This window comes from Arachis hypogaea, chromosome 9 (genome assembly GCF_003086295.3).
Source record: "Arachis hypogaea cultivar Tifrunner chromosome 9, arahy.Tifrunner.gnm2.J5K5, whole genome shotgun sequence".
Lineage (NCBI taxonomy): Eukaryota > Viridiplantae > Streptophyta > Magnoliopsida > Fabales > Fabaceae > Arachis > Arachis hypogaea.
Window position 1 is genome coordinate 72,810,017 of NC_092044.1, and position 12,217 is coordinate 72,822,233.

General features: G+C 40.0%; 1 non-coding gene across 1 annotated transcript; it reads left to right on the forward strand.

The window, feature by feature from the left end:
- Positions 1–249: 249 nt before the first annotated feature.
- On the forward strand, positions 250–353 carry LOC112714012 (small nucleolar RNA R71). Its single transcript, XR_003158969.1, has one exon. It is a non-coding gene; the product is annotated as a small nucleolar RNA R71 (small nucleolar RNA).
- The last annotated feature ends 11,864 nt before the right edge of the window (positions 354–12,217 follow it).

Sequence of the window (12,217 nt, forward strand, 5' to 3'; positions counted from 1 at the left end):
AGTTGCTTGGCAAACACCTTGTTTTGGGCTAGAATTGTATCCACATGGTTCAGCTCCATCACTCCCTTAGTGTTGTGCCTCTCTGAAGCATAGTAGTACTCATTCTCAGCCACTGTCTCAATCACTTCAATGGCTTCTTCCACAGTCTTTTTCCTGTTCAATGAACCTCCGGATGAATGGTCTACAGCCTTCCTTGATTCATAAGAAAGTCCATCATAGAAAATATGCAATTGCACCCAGTCAGGGAACATGTTTGGTTGGCATTTCCTTGTCAACTCTTTGAACCTCTCCCATGCCTCGTAGAGAGTCTCACCATCCTGTTGTCTAAAAGTCTGAACCTCAGATCGAAGCCTGTTGACCTTTTGTGGGGGGTAGAAACGTGCCAGAAACTTGCTCTCCACCTCATCCCAGGTTGTTAGGCTGTCCCTTGGGAATGATTCCAGCCACTTAGCTGCCTTGTCCCTAAGTGAAAATGGGAACAAGAGCAGTTTGTAGGCATCTTCCTGGACTCCATTGGACTTCACTGTGTCACAAATTCTCAGGAATTTGGTGAGATGTTGATTTGGATCTTCATTAGCACTCCCACCAAATGAACAATGGTTCTCCACCAGTGATATTAGCTGTGGTTTGAGTTCAAAATTGTTGGCCTGAATGGGTGGTTTCTGAATGCTACTACCACAATTCCCAGAGGTTGGGTTTATGTATGAACCAAGAACCCTTCTCTCAGGAATGGCATTGTTTCCATCATCCCTCTCATGGTTGTGAACTTCTCTATCCATGTTGCGATCTAGAGCTTCCTCAAAGTTGTCCTCAGATTCTCCTTCAGATTCTTCTTCTCCCAGTACCCTCTTCCTTCTTGCTTCCCTTCTAAGTCTATGAAGGGTCCTCTCTGGTTCGGTATATGGAGGGGTTGATGTCTCTCCTCTCCTACCTGTCATACAAGAACACACCACAAGCAACAAACAAGTGGAATACTCTTGGTTAATGGAAGAGTATGGTTAGAGCAGTTGAGGAATTAATTCAAATAGTTAGTGGGTCAGTGAGTTAGTTGCTTGAAATGAAAGGCAATAGAAAGAAAAGCAAATAACAGAGTGCAGAAATTAAAATTCAACAAGTAACTTGAACTAAATTAACAAAACAAAACAACATTGCTCAATCTAGTTAACTTCCAATTTGAGAATTGTCAATCGAAAACCAATCCCCGGCAACGGCGCCATAAACTTGATGTAGCATAACCTTGATGCTATGATTTTAGGAAATTGCACAATCGGCAAAATTCCTTCCGGCAAGTGCACCGGTTATCGTCAAGTAAAAACTCACAATAGAGTGAGGTCGAATCCCACAAGGATTGGTTGAATGAGCAATTCGGATTAGAAGTTTGTTCTAGTTGAGCGGAATCAAGATTTAGATGAGAATTGCGGAATATTAAATTGCATGAATTAAAGAGCTAGAAATTAAATTGCTGAAATTAAAAGGGATGGGGGTGATTGCATGAAATTAAATTGCAGAATGTAAAGAGAAAATGTAGATCAGAAATGGGGAATTCATTGGGTTTCAGGAGATATTGAGATCTCCGAATCAAAACATTTCTATCTCTTCCTCAACCAATGCATTCATTGAATTTTGCTTGGCAATCTTATATGATTGGATCCCAATTCCTTGGCTCACCAATTCTCTCTAAAAACAAACAAATTCCCAATCCCTTGGTTTAAATGTTCATAAGAAGAGATGATGCTCGATCACTGATTATACCACACAGCTTCATGAACCACAATTTGGTAGGATTACATGTCACAATATCCATCCAAACCCCAATCCAATTCACTGTGAGAAAGCTTCTCTAGCATGAATCCTCCATTCCTTTCCCAAGGTTCCGAAGGATTCCAATTATGGATAATTTCTTTCCCAAGACAACTACCCAATGGAATTAGATCGAGAAGCTTTCTAACAAAATTCAAGAGAAAAGATTGAAGAAGAAGATAAAAAGTATTATTGATTCATTGAATTACAATAGAGCTCCCTAACCCAATGAAAGGGGTTTAGTGAGTCATAGCTCCGAATTCTATTACAAAAGTAAAAAAAATGCTAAAGTGTCAAAAAGTTCTTCACTAACTTCAATTCTATCCTATTTATACACTTTCTAAATTGAGCTTCTGTTGTGATTCTTGGGCTTTGAGGCCTTTCCCTGATTTCCTTTTTGCTTTGGGTTTATGATCCATAATACTGATGAGGCTGTGATCCAACTCTGTAACATTCATTGAGCAAACTTAGTGATAAACAAGTAATGACACAAGACTCAACAAATTGAAGTTCCAGACTCATCAATTCTTCAGGCCCAATCCCATAAACTATGATATTCAATTGGGTTTCATACCATAATAGGTTTAAGTTAATATTTGTGTTCAAATGCTAACTTAAACCTCAATATAATTGGCCCAGAAACCCTTTCAAAGAGTGGCGATTAAGTTGAAGTTTAAGTTTCAGTTTAAGGTTAAACTCAAACTTAAACGTGGAATTGGAAGAAAGCAACCCAGGAAGGTAATTACTCGAACACATTTAAGCTTCAGTTTGAGGTCAAACTAAAGCTTAAACGTGGAAATGAAGATTGCAACCCTGGAGGCAATTCTTGGTCGAACACGTTTAAGCTCCAGTTTGAGGTCAAACTGGAGCTTAAACGTGGAAATGAGAAGGCAACCCTGGAGTAGCAAAAACGCCGAACACGTTTAACCTCCAGTTTGAGGTCAAACTGGAGGTTAAACGTGGGAATGAAGAAGGTAGCCCTGGAGTGTGAATGTCGAACACGTTTAAGCTCCAGTTTGAGGTCAAACTGGAGCTTAAACGTGAAAATGGCTTCCTGGTGCCTCATATAGTTCGAACACGTTTAACCTCCAGTTTGAGGTCAAACTGGAGGTTAAACGTAGAATCACTCCCTTGGTGCCATTCTCATTCTGGCGTTTAACCTTCAGTTTGAGGTTAAACTGGAGGTTAAACGCCAGTTTCCTCTTTTCTCAGCTTTCATGATTCTGGCGTTTAACCTTCAGTTTAACCTTAAACTGAAGGTTAAACGCCACTTTCAGCATTTGGTGCATTCCTTATTCTGGCGTTTAACTTCCAGTTTAAGGTTAAACTGGAGGTTAAACGCCACTTTCACATTGTACTCCACATGTGATCTTCAAGCTTCCTTTATAGATTTGGTTGCTTCCTTGCCTAGCCTCTTCTTCCCTGAAATCATCCACACAATTGCATCAAAGTCTTGCAGATTTTCATGAGAATTCTTCCATTCATAGCATTCAAGTAATATAACTAAAAACTCATGGAATTTGTATCAAAATTACACTGTTTGGATGATTCATTACTTTGTTGTTCATTTAACCATTCTTGGTTACTTTAAGCTCAAGAAAATGCATAAAACAACTAAAACTAACAGAAAAATGCTAGTGAAACTAGCCTAAGATGCCTTGGCATCAACCATCCACCCATTATAAAAGCTCCACCCCCTTCTCCTCTCCTACTTCAACAATTCCCACACCCCTCACCATCACTTCTCTTCTCATCTTCTACTATCTCTCATCCCTTACACTCTTTTTTTTTCTTGATTGGGACAATCAAGTCCTAAGTTTGGTGTTGGAGCAAAATTTTGTTTTGCCTTCTCTTTCTTTCAACTCCATTTTTTTACAACCTCAAGCACACTCTCCCAACCTAATGGTACCACCAAAAAGCTCAGCCTCAAAGAAAGGATAAACCAAGGAACCAACCTCTGGATCCTCAAGCTCTTTTAATGACTACAAGTTCCTCTCTACATTCAACCAAAACCAATTCTATGGTTGGGTGAGTGAAAGGAAAATCATTCCAGAAGTTGGGTTCCAACTAAGGAGGAATGAGCATATTAAAATCAAAGTGGAGATCGATAATAGGGGTTGGTCACTCCTATGCAACCCACCGAGGAAAGTGGTAGAAAGCTTGGTAAGGGAATTCTATGCCAACGTAGTACCTCAACCAGTGCAACAATATGGCTACATTAGCTATGTAAGGGGGAAGTCCATTGACTATAGCCCCTCTAGCATAGAGAGTATGCTAATGGTGAAGAGGACAAAATCCACTCGGAGCTATGAAGAGAGAATGAAGTAGCAAGACCCTGGGTTTGAGGAGATCCTGAATGAAATTTGTGTGATGAATGTGCATTGGATAAATGACAAAGATGGGATACCCAACCAATTGAAGAGAAGAGATTTGAGCCCCCAAGCTAGGGAGTGGCTAGAGTTTGTGAGGAGGTCCCTAATCCCCACATCCAATATTTCAGAGGTGACCAAGGAGAGAGCTGTGCTCATCTACAGCATCATGAAAGGAGAAAACATCAATGTGGGGGAGATGATCGCCAACAACATCAACAAAGTGCTGAAAAGCACCAATGACAACACAAGGTTGGCATTTCGCAGCATTATACAGAGGCTATGTGATGAAGCTGGAGTTGAAAAGATCATTGATGAAGTGCTTGTGAAGCAAGACAAGTTCATAACCGCCAAAAAGATGGCCAAAGTGGTGGCTATCCACCCACTCAATAGGGCTAGAGAATGAAGAGCCCATGCTCATGAACCACAACAACAACAAGAAGAGGAAGAGGCAGAAGAAAAACCTCACTTCCTGGCACTTCAACCACCACCACAATACCAATATCAACAATTTCCAGAGGGATTCAACTGGGAGCAATTGCAAAGAGATGTACACCAAATGAAGGGAGACCTACACCACTTGAGGGAGGATGTCAGTCAATTCAAGGAGACTCAACAAAAACAATACAGCCAAGTCAACCAGAACATTAAGCAACTCCAAGGGAGTTGGGAGCATATGAGGAAGGAGCAACAAGAATAATTTAACTGGGGAGAGGTGCGAAGTGCACTAGACAAAATAACAGAGCAAGGCAAGTGATAACAGAGGAACTTGGCTGAATTCAGAAATCTCTATGATGCCAGGACCATATCTAGGAGGCAGTATGACATCAACACACAAGCCAAGTTGAATCACTTGTGTAACGCTGTAGCCACTCTAAACCCAAGATACCCAACCTTCATGCAAGGGATGGAAGAGCTAAGTGCAAGACAAGAAGAAATCCTAGCCAAACATAAAGAAGATGAAAGAAATTACATGAGGAGGTTAGGATTTTGGAAGCCCAAGGATACCAAGGCTCTAGAAGGTTCCTCCAAGCCAGATGAAGGTGGCTCATCCCCTCCCAAGAAGAAGGACAAAGGGAAGAGGCCAATGAACTAAAGATGAAGCTACTCAAGGTTGTTGAGTCCCATGGTTGACACTTTCCAATTTCTGAATTCTGTTTAAGTCTTTGCTTTATTTACTTCTTGAATAATCATGCTAGGATAGTTTATGTTTTATGCTTAGTTTCAATTTCTGTTTGAAGTATTTATGAGTTTTTTTTTCAAGAAAGAAAATGCCATGTATTTCAAGTCTTCATTTCAACTTAAATAAAAGTAGAGCTTGTCTCCATAAGAGTTACTATGAGTTGTGCAAAAATAATAAGAGAGACCACGGCCCAGAGGAATCATCAAACAAACTAAGACACAAGAAACTGAGTGTAGAACCTTGGATGAACTAAAAAGAAAATGAGTCATGGGGAGTAACTAGTCCTAGAAGGTATAACAAAAGAAGACTAAGGGATATTCCTTGAATATCCATAGAACCAAGAGGTAGTAAGCAATAAAGGCCTAAGGCTCTGAGCATCAACTACTAGGATAGAAAAAGAAACATTAAAAAGCTCAAAAAAGGGAATTAATGATCCTAGTAGATGCTTGTGGTGAAGATGTGTCAAGAAGAGACCTGGACAAGTAAATTCTTAGGGGTGTCTCAACACCCAGTACCCTAAAACCAACTGGTTTGGGAGTGCTAATTGAAAGCCTAATTAAAGGGTTGTCTTGAGACAAAACAATTAGAGTCGTGGTCAAGAAAGCAAAACAACCCTTACTACTTCAAGGTGACAATCAATAGAAAGGAACCCTGAAGCCTATACCTGAAGGAACCCTCAAGGATCCAAGAGCTTTCCATGACAATTAAAACATTCATACATGTGTTGGGCACTTAGTTTTACTCTTAGTTGTATTGCAATATTCGAAGCCATGACCTCAAGATATAAAGGTTTACTCACATTGATTTGCTTGGGACAAGCAAAGCTTAAGTTTGGTGTTGTGATGACTTGCATCATCTAACCTTCTTTCTTGCATAAAAAAGACCATAAAAGAGCATAAATCTCATTTGATCAGTACAATTCATGCATTATTTGATGAATATCACGGTACACTACTTTGAGATGAGTTGTGCTGAATTTTAGGTGAAAAATGCATCAAAAATGGGAAGAAGACAAACAAGAAGCTGGGCGTGTGAAACTGACATGCCACTTGGAGTAAACGCCATAAAAATGCACTGGCGTGGCACGCCAGGAGCAAAGCGTGGCACGCCAGTACTAAATTCCAGAAGGGAGATCCAAGCATGCATGTGGGCGTGGCACGCTAGTACAAAATTCTAGAGAACAAAATGGAGGACACAAAAGTGGCATGGCACGCCAGGTTGGGCGTGGCACGCCTGACTCATCAACTACTATGGGTGTGCCACTTGAGCAAAGGGGCGTGGCACGCCAGCTCCAAGAAGTCACTTGGGCGTGCCACTTGAGGACCCAGGCGTGGCACGCCAAGCTTGAAGAGTGCACAAATGCATGGGCGTGCCACTTGAGCAGCATGGCATGGCACGCTGGTACAATGATCCAGAGAAGAGGCTAAAGGCAATTGAAGACTGGGCGTGCCACTTGAAGTCAAAGGCGTGGCACGCCAACCTCTCAACCTCACTTAGGCGTACCACTTGAGCAACCAGGCATGGCACGCCAATGCACAAAGATAACAAAAGCAAGGACTGGGCGTGCCACTTGGTGTTGAAGGCGTGGCACGCCAACCCGAGCATGTCACTATGGCACACCAACTACTGGAACAAGACAAGATCATGGGCGTGGCACGCCAACCTTCAGGCGTGGCACGCTGGTACAAGTTTCCAGAGAGGACGAAAGAGCCAACTACATGGGGCGTGCCAGTTGGTATCGAAGGCGTGGCACGCCACTCACTATTCTTCACTTAGGCATGCCACTTGAGCAACCAGGCGTGGCACGCCAAACAGAGGAACCACTCACTCACAAAGGGGCGTGGCATGCCAGACCCCGGGCATGCCACGCTAGTTCAAGTTTCCAGAGGCAAAGGAAAGTGGAAAAAGCAAAGGGCATGCCACTTGAGCTCAAAGGCGTGGCACGCCAACACAAGAATTCAACTATGGCGTGCCACTTGAGTTTGAAGGTGTGGCACGCCAAGGTTGACAAGGGGTTGAGCGTGCCACTTGAAGGATTGGGCGTGGCACGCCACGCTAGAAATGAAGGGCACGTGACACGCCAGCAAAGCGCCAGCCACACGCCAGCTGGGAAGTCACGCTTATTGAGTGTTTTCTTTTCCCTCCAAACTGTAATTTTCCCTTTTTAATTTTGTAATTCTTTTATTTTACTAGGAGTAGTATAAATACCCTCAAAGAGTACTGAAGAAGGGGTTAAGCAGTTAGTTTTAGATCTACTTTTACACTTCACTTTTAAGTACTTTTCGAGCTATGAGTAGCTAACTTCCCTCTCATTGAGAGAGGGAGCTCTGTTGTACTTGATGGATTGATAATAGTGAAATTCTTCTTCTCTTCATCTTCTCTTTGATTTTCTAGAAGGAGTTTCGTTCTTAATGCTTAGTGTTCAATTGTCTTGGGAAAGAGATTGAATGCAATTGGGTTTCATGGGAACCTTAGGAAAGGGAACATGAAACCATGCTTGAAATCCCTTTTTACACTTGAGTAGATTCTGGGTTTTGGTGTTTGGATACGTGACATATAATCCTCCCTCTACCTGGACCTATAAGGGTGTGTGGTATAATCAGGGACCAAGCATACCTCTCTTCATGAGCAATTAGACCAAGGAATTGGCTATTGATCAAGATCTGAGAGATTGAGTCACCAAGGGATTGGGGCTCAATCAATCATGATTGCCAAGAGGTCAATGAGTTGCATGATTGAAGAGGATATAAGCTAGATTTGATCCAAAGAGACAACATCTCCCAATCTCAATGAACTTCCCCATTCTTATCTATCCATTTCTTTACTGTTTAATTTTTACATTCAGCAATTCCCCACTCCCATTTACATTCAAGTCATTTATGATTCAGCACTTTACGTTATGCAATTTCTATTTCTGCACTTTCTTGCTTTTCTTTATATTCTAGTCATTTACATTTATGTCATTTACAATTCTACACTTCACAATCTTATTGATCCGCTTGACTAATTCATCAATCAATTAAAACTGCTTGAATTTGCCAATCTCTGTGGATATGATCCCACTCTTAGTGGGTTATTACTTGGCGATAATTTTGGTGCGCTTGCCAAAAGAACTAATTCACTAATTTTTTGAAATGGGTAGTGAATTCTGGTCATCAAGTTTTATGGCACCGTTGCCGGGGATTAATTGTGATTAACAAACTACCGGTTGGTTGATTACCTACATTAGACACTTTTTTCCTTTATTTTTTGTCTTTGTCATTTATTTTCTTTTAATTTTCTCTTGCTAGTAAGGTGTTTGTGTTATTGCCTCACTAAGAATCCCTTATCTGTGACAATGGGGATTCCAATTTCTTTTGGTGATTATTGTTTAAGACAGAGCATTTTGCAAGTGAGAATAGAGTCTACCTCATCTTTTGATTAATCATGTCATATGGGATATTGCCCACTACCACAAAATGATTCTAGTCATTTTCCTAATAGTGGCTGGGAATATCACCAAAGAATGATAGAGTATGAGCAATCAAATGAAATGGAATACCTCCCAGAGCCACAAAATAGTTCATATTGTTATAACAATTATAGAAATTTTGGCTTTGGAAGAAATTTTAATGCTACTTACCCCATTCTTCAAGGACTATCATCCCATAATTGTCCAACCTGTGCACCTCCACAAAATCTTCTAGAATTTGCAATAGAAGAACTCTCCAAGAGATATCTCTTTATTGCCCAACTCAGTGAGTTTTTAAGGCAAAATGTAAGAGAGGTGATTGAAGATATGGAAATCTCAAGGAGAAATCAAGAAGAGCAAATTAGACAATTGGCACAACATTTTGTTGATGAACCAACCAATGTCTTCCCTTGGCCAGGGAAAGAATATCATGCCATCAGTCTAAGGAGTGGAGAAGTGCTTAATGAGGGTGAAAATGAGGAATTGGTAGAACAAGAAGAAGAGATCTTTGTACCAAGAGAGCCACCATTCCAAGAAGTTCTTGATAAAGAGGATACTCCAACCATCTCACAACACCCAAGTTCTAAAAACAAAGAAGTGAAGGCAATCAACAAAAGTACCAAAAAGAGGATAGTGACCGAGGAACAAAGGACTATATGCATGAAGAACAAAAGGTCAACTGGAAACAATCCAACCCCTACCCCAACAAGCAAAGCAAATCAAGCTAACAACAAAAGAAAGCTTGCTGGGAGGCACTCAAAACAGGGGGCATCAAGCTTCTCCTCTACTCCTCTGAGGTCATTTCTATTAATCAATTGGAAGAAGAGGAAGAAAGTTGATAACAACATGTCAAGCTAATGACATTAAAAGAGCGCTTGTTGGGAGGCAACCCAACCGTAGGTAATATTTCCTTTCTTTGTTTTGTTTATTTTAAATAATTTGGCATATGATTGCATTCTAAGTTTGTGTTGCCATGCAACAAATTTGATTTTCAATCTTCACTGGGTACTTGCATCATGCTAAAATGAAAGTGTCACACTAAGTTTGGTGTTGCCACTTATCTTTCATGCTATGTACCATGCACACCCCTTATTAATGAAACCATATTGCCTCTGTTTACTTCTTGTGCCTTCATTTTATCATTAATTTTGCTTGCGTAACCACATGTATTACTCACATTTTATTGTTCTAAGACATTCATGAACTATCATAGACCCCATCACCACTGTTTTATTTGTTGCTTGAGGACAAGCAATCATTCTAAGTTTGGTGTGGGGATGGGAAGAATAGGAGGAAACTGACAACAACAATGAAGATGAACTACAAGGTGGTAAAGTTCATTTTCCTCTTACTTATTTCCAATACATTTAGATTGCATGATTGTCTTCTATTTCCTTTGTATACATGTGCGTTGTGAATAAGCATAGCTTGATTGCTGAAATTGTAACATGTGCTATGACATTAAGACTACCATCTTGAGTTTTGTGAGTTCAAAAGCAATTTAGTTTCATGATCATAAACAAACAAGGTCATTAAAGAAGAACTTAGAATGGGCATATAAGTATTGGAAGGCTAGCATGATTATTGTTGCTCAATTGCATTTGAATTTGTTTAATTGAAGTTTTCATCTAGGACATTTTATGAAATTTTTGAAATCATGAAAACCTTGAAGAAGCAAATGCAACTAAGGCAAGAAAAAGAAAAGGAAAAGAATGAGAAAGATGAAGGCTCTGAGTACCAATGACAATTCATTTGTTAAGTACTTGTGGTGTTTATGTATCAAGCAAAAAGCTTGAAAACAAAACACTTAGAGTCAAGGCTAGGCTCAAGTGCAAAAGCACTACCTCAAAGCTCAAGGCTTTGAGCATCAATGATTAGATAATAAAGAAAAGAAACAAATGAGCATAAAGAGTCCTCTAATTAAATGCTTGTGGTGCTTATGTATCAAGCGGTAATACTTGAAAACAAAGCATTTAGAGTCATAGCTTTCAACACATGGTGCAAAGCACCCAAAAAGTTAAGCTAAGAAAAGAATAAAAAGATTGTTTCAAGGAAGGAACATAAAGAAAAAGATTTCATAAACTGAGCTAGATAGAAGCAACAATCATTTGAATGTCTTTTGTGATTGTAGCAAGCATAAGAAACTAGCCAACCATGAACATAAAAATTGCTACTCTTCTCACCTTGGTTTGTCAAACTCTATTGCATAAAACTTGATGACCAGAATTCACTACCCATTTCGAAAAAATAGTGAATTAGTTCTTTTGGCAAGCGCACCAAAATTATCGCCAAGTAATAACCAACTAGGAGTGGGATCGTATCCACAAAGATTGGCAAATTCAAGCAGTTTTAATTTATTGATGAATTAGTCAAGCAGATCAATAAGATTGTGAAGTGCAGAATTGTAAATGACATAAATGTAAATGACTAGAATATAAAGAAAAGCAAGAAAGTGCAGAAATGGAAATTGCAGAATGTAAAGTGCTGAATCATAAATGATTTGAATGTAAATGGGAGTGGGGAATTGCTGAATGTAAAAATTAAGAAGTAAAGAAATGGATAGATAAGAATGGGGAAGTTCATTGAGATTGGGAGATGTTGTCTCTTTGGATCAAATCTAGCTTATATCCTCTTCAATCATGCAACTCATTGACCTCTTGGCAATCATGATTGATTGAGCCCCAATCGCTTGGTGACTTAATCTCTCAGATCTTGATCAATAGCCAATTCCTTGGTTTAATTGCTCATGAAGAGAGATATGCTTGGTCCCTGATTATACCACACACCCTTATAGGTCCAGGTAGAGGGAGGATTATGTGTCACGTATCCAAACATCAAAACCCATAATCTACTCAAGTGTGAAAAGGGATTTCAAGCATGGTTTCATGTTTCCTTTCCTAATGTTCCCATGAAACCCAATTGCATTCAATATCTTTCCCAAGATAATTGAACACTAAGCATTAAGAACGAAATTCCTTCTAGCAAATCAAAGAGAAGATGAAGAGAAGAAGAATTTCACTATTATAAATCCATCAAGTACAACAGAGCTCCCTCTCTCAATGAGAGGGAAGTTAGCTACTCATAGCTCGAAAAGTATTCAAAAGTGAAGTGTAAAAGTGGATTTAAAACTAACTGCTTAACCCCTTCTTCAGTACTCTTTGGGGGTATTTATACTACTCCTAGTAAAATAAAAGAATTACGAAAGTGAAAAGGGAAAATTACATTTTGGAGGGAAAAGAAAACACTCAATAAGCGTGACTTCCAAGCTAGCGTGTGGCTGGCGCTTTGCTGGCGTGTCACGTGCCCTTCATTTCTAGCTAGGCATGCCACGCCCAATCCTTCAAGTGGCACGCTCAGCCCCTTGTCAACCTTGGCGTGCCACACCTTCGAACTCAAGTGGCACGCCATAGTGGA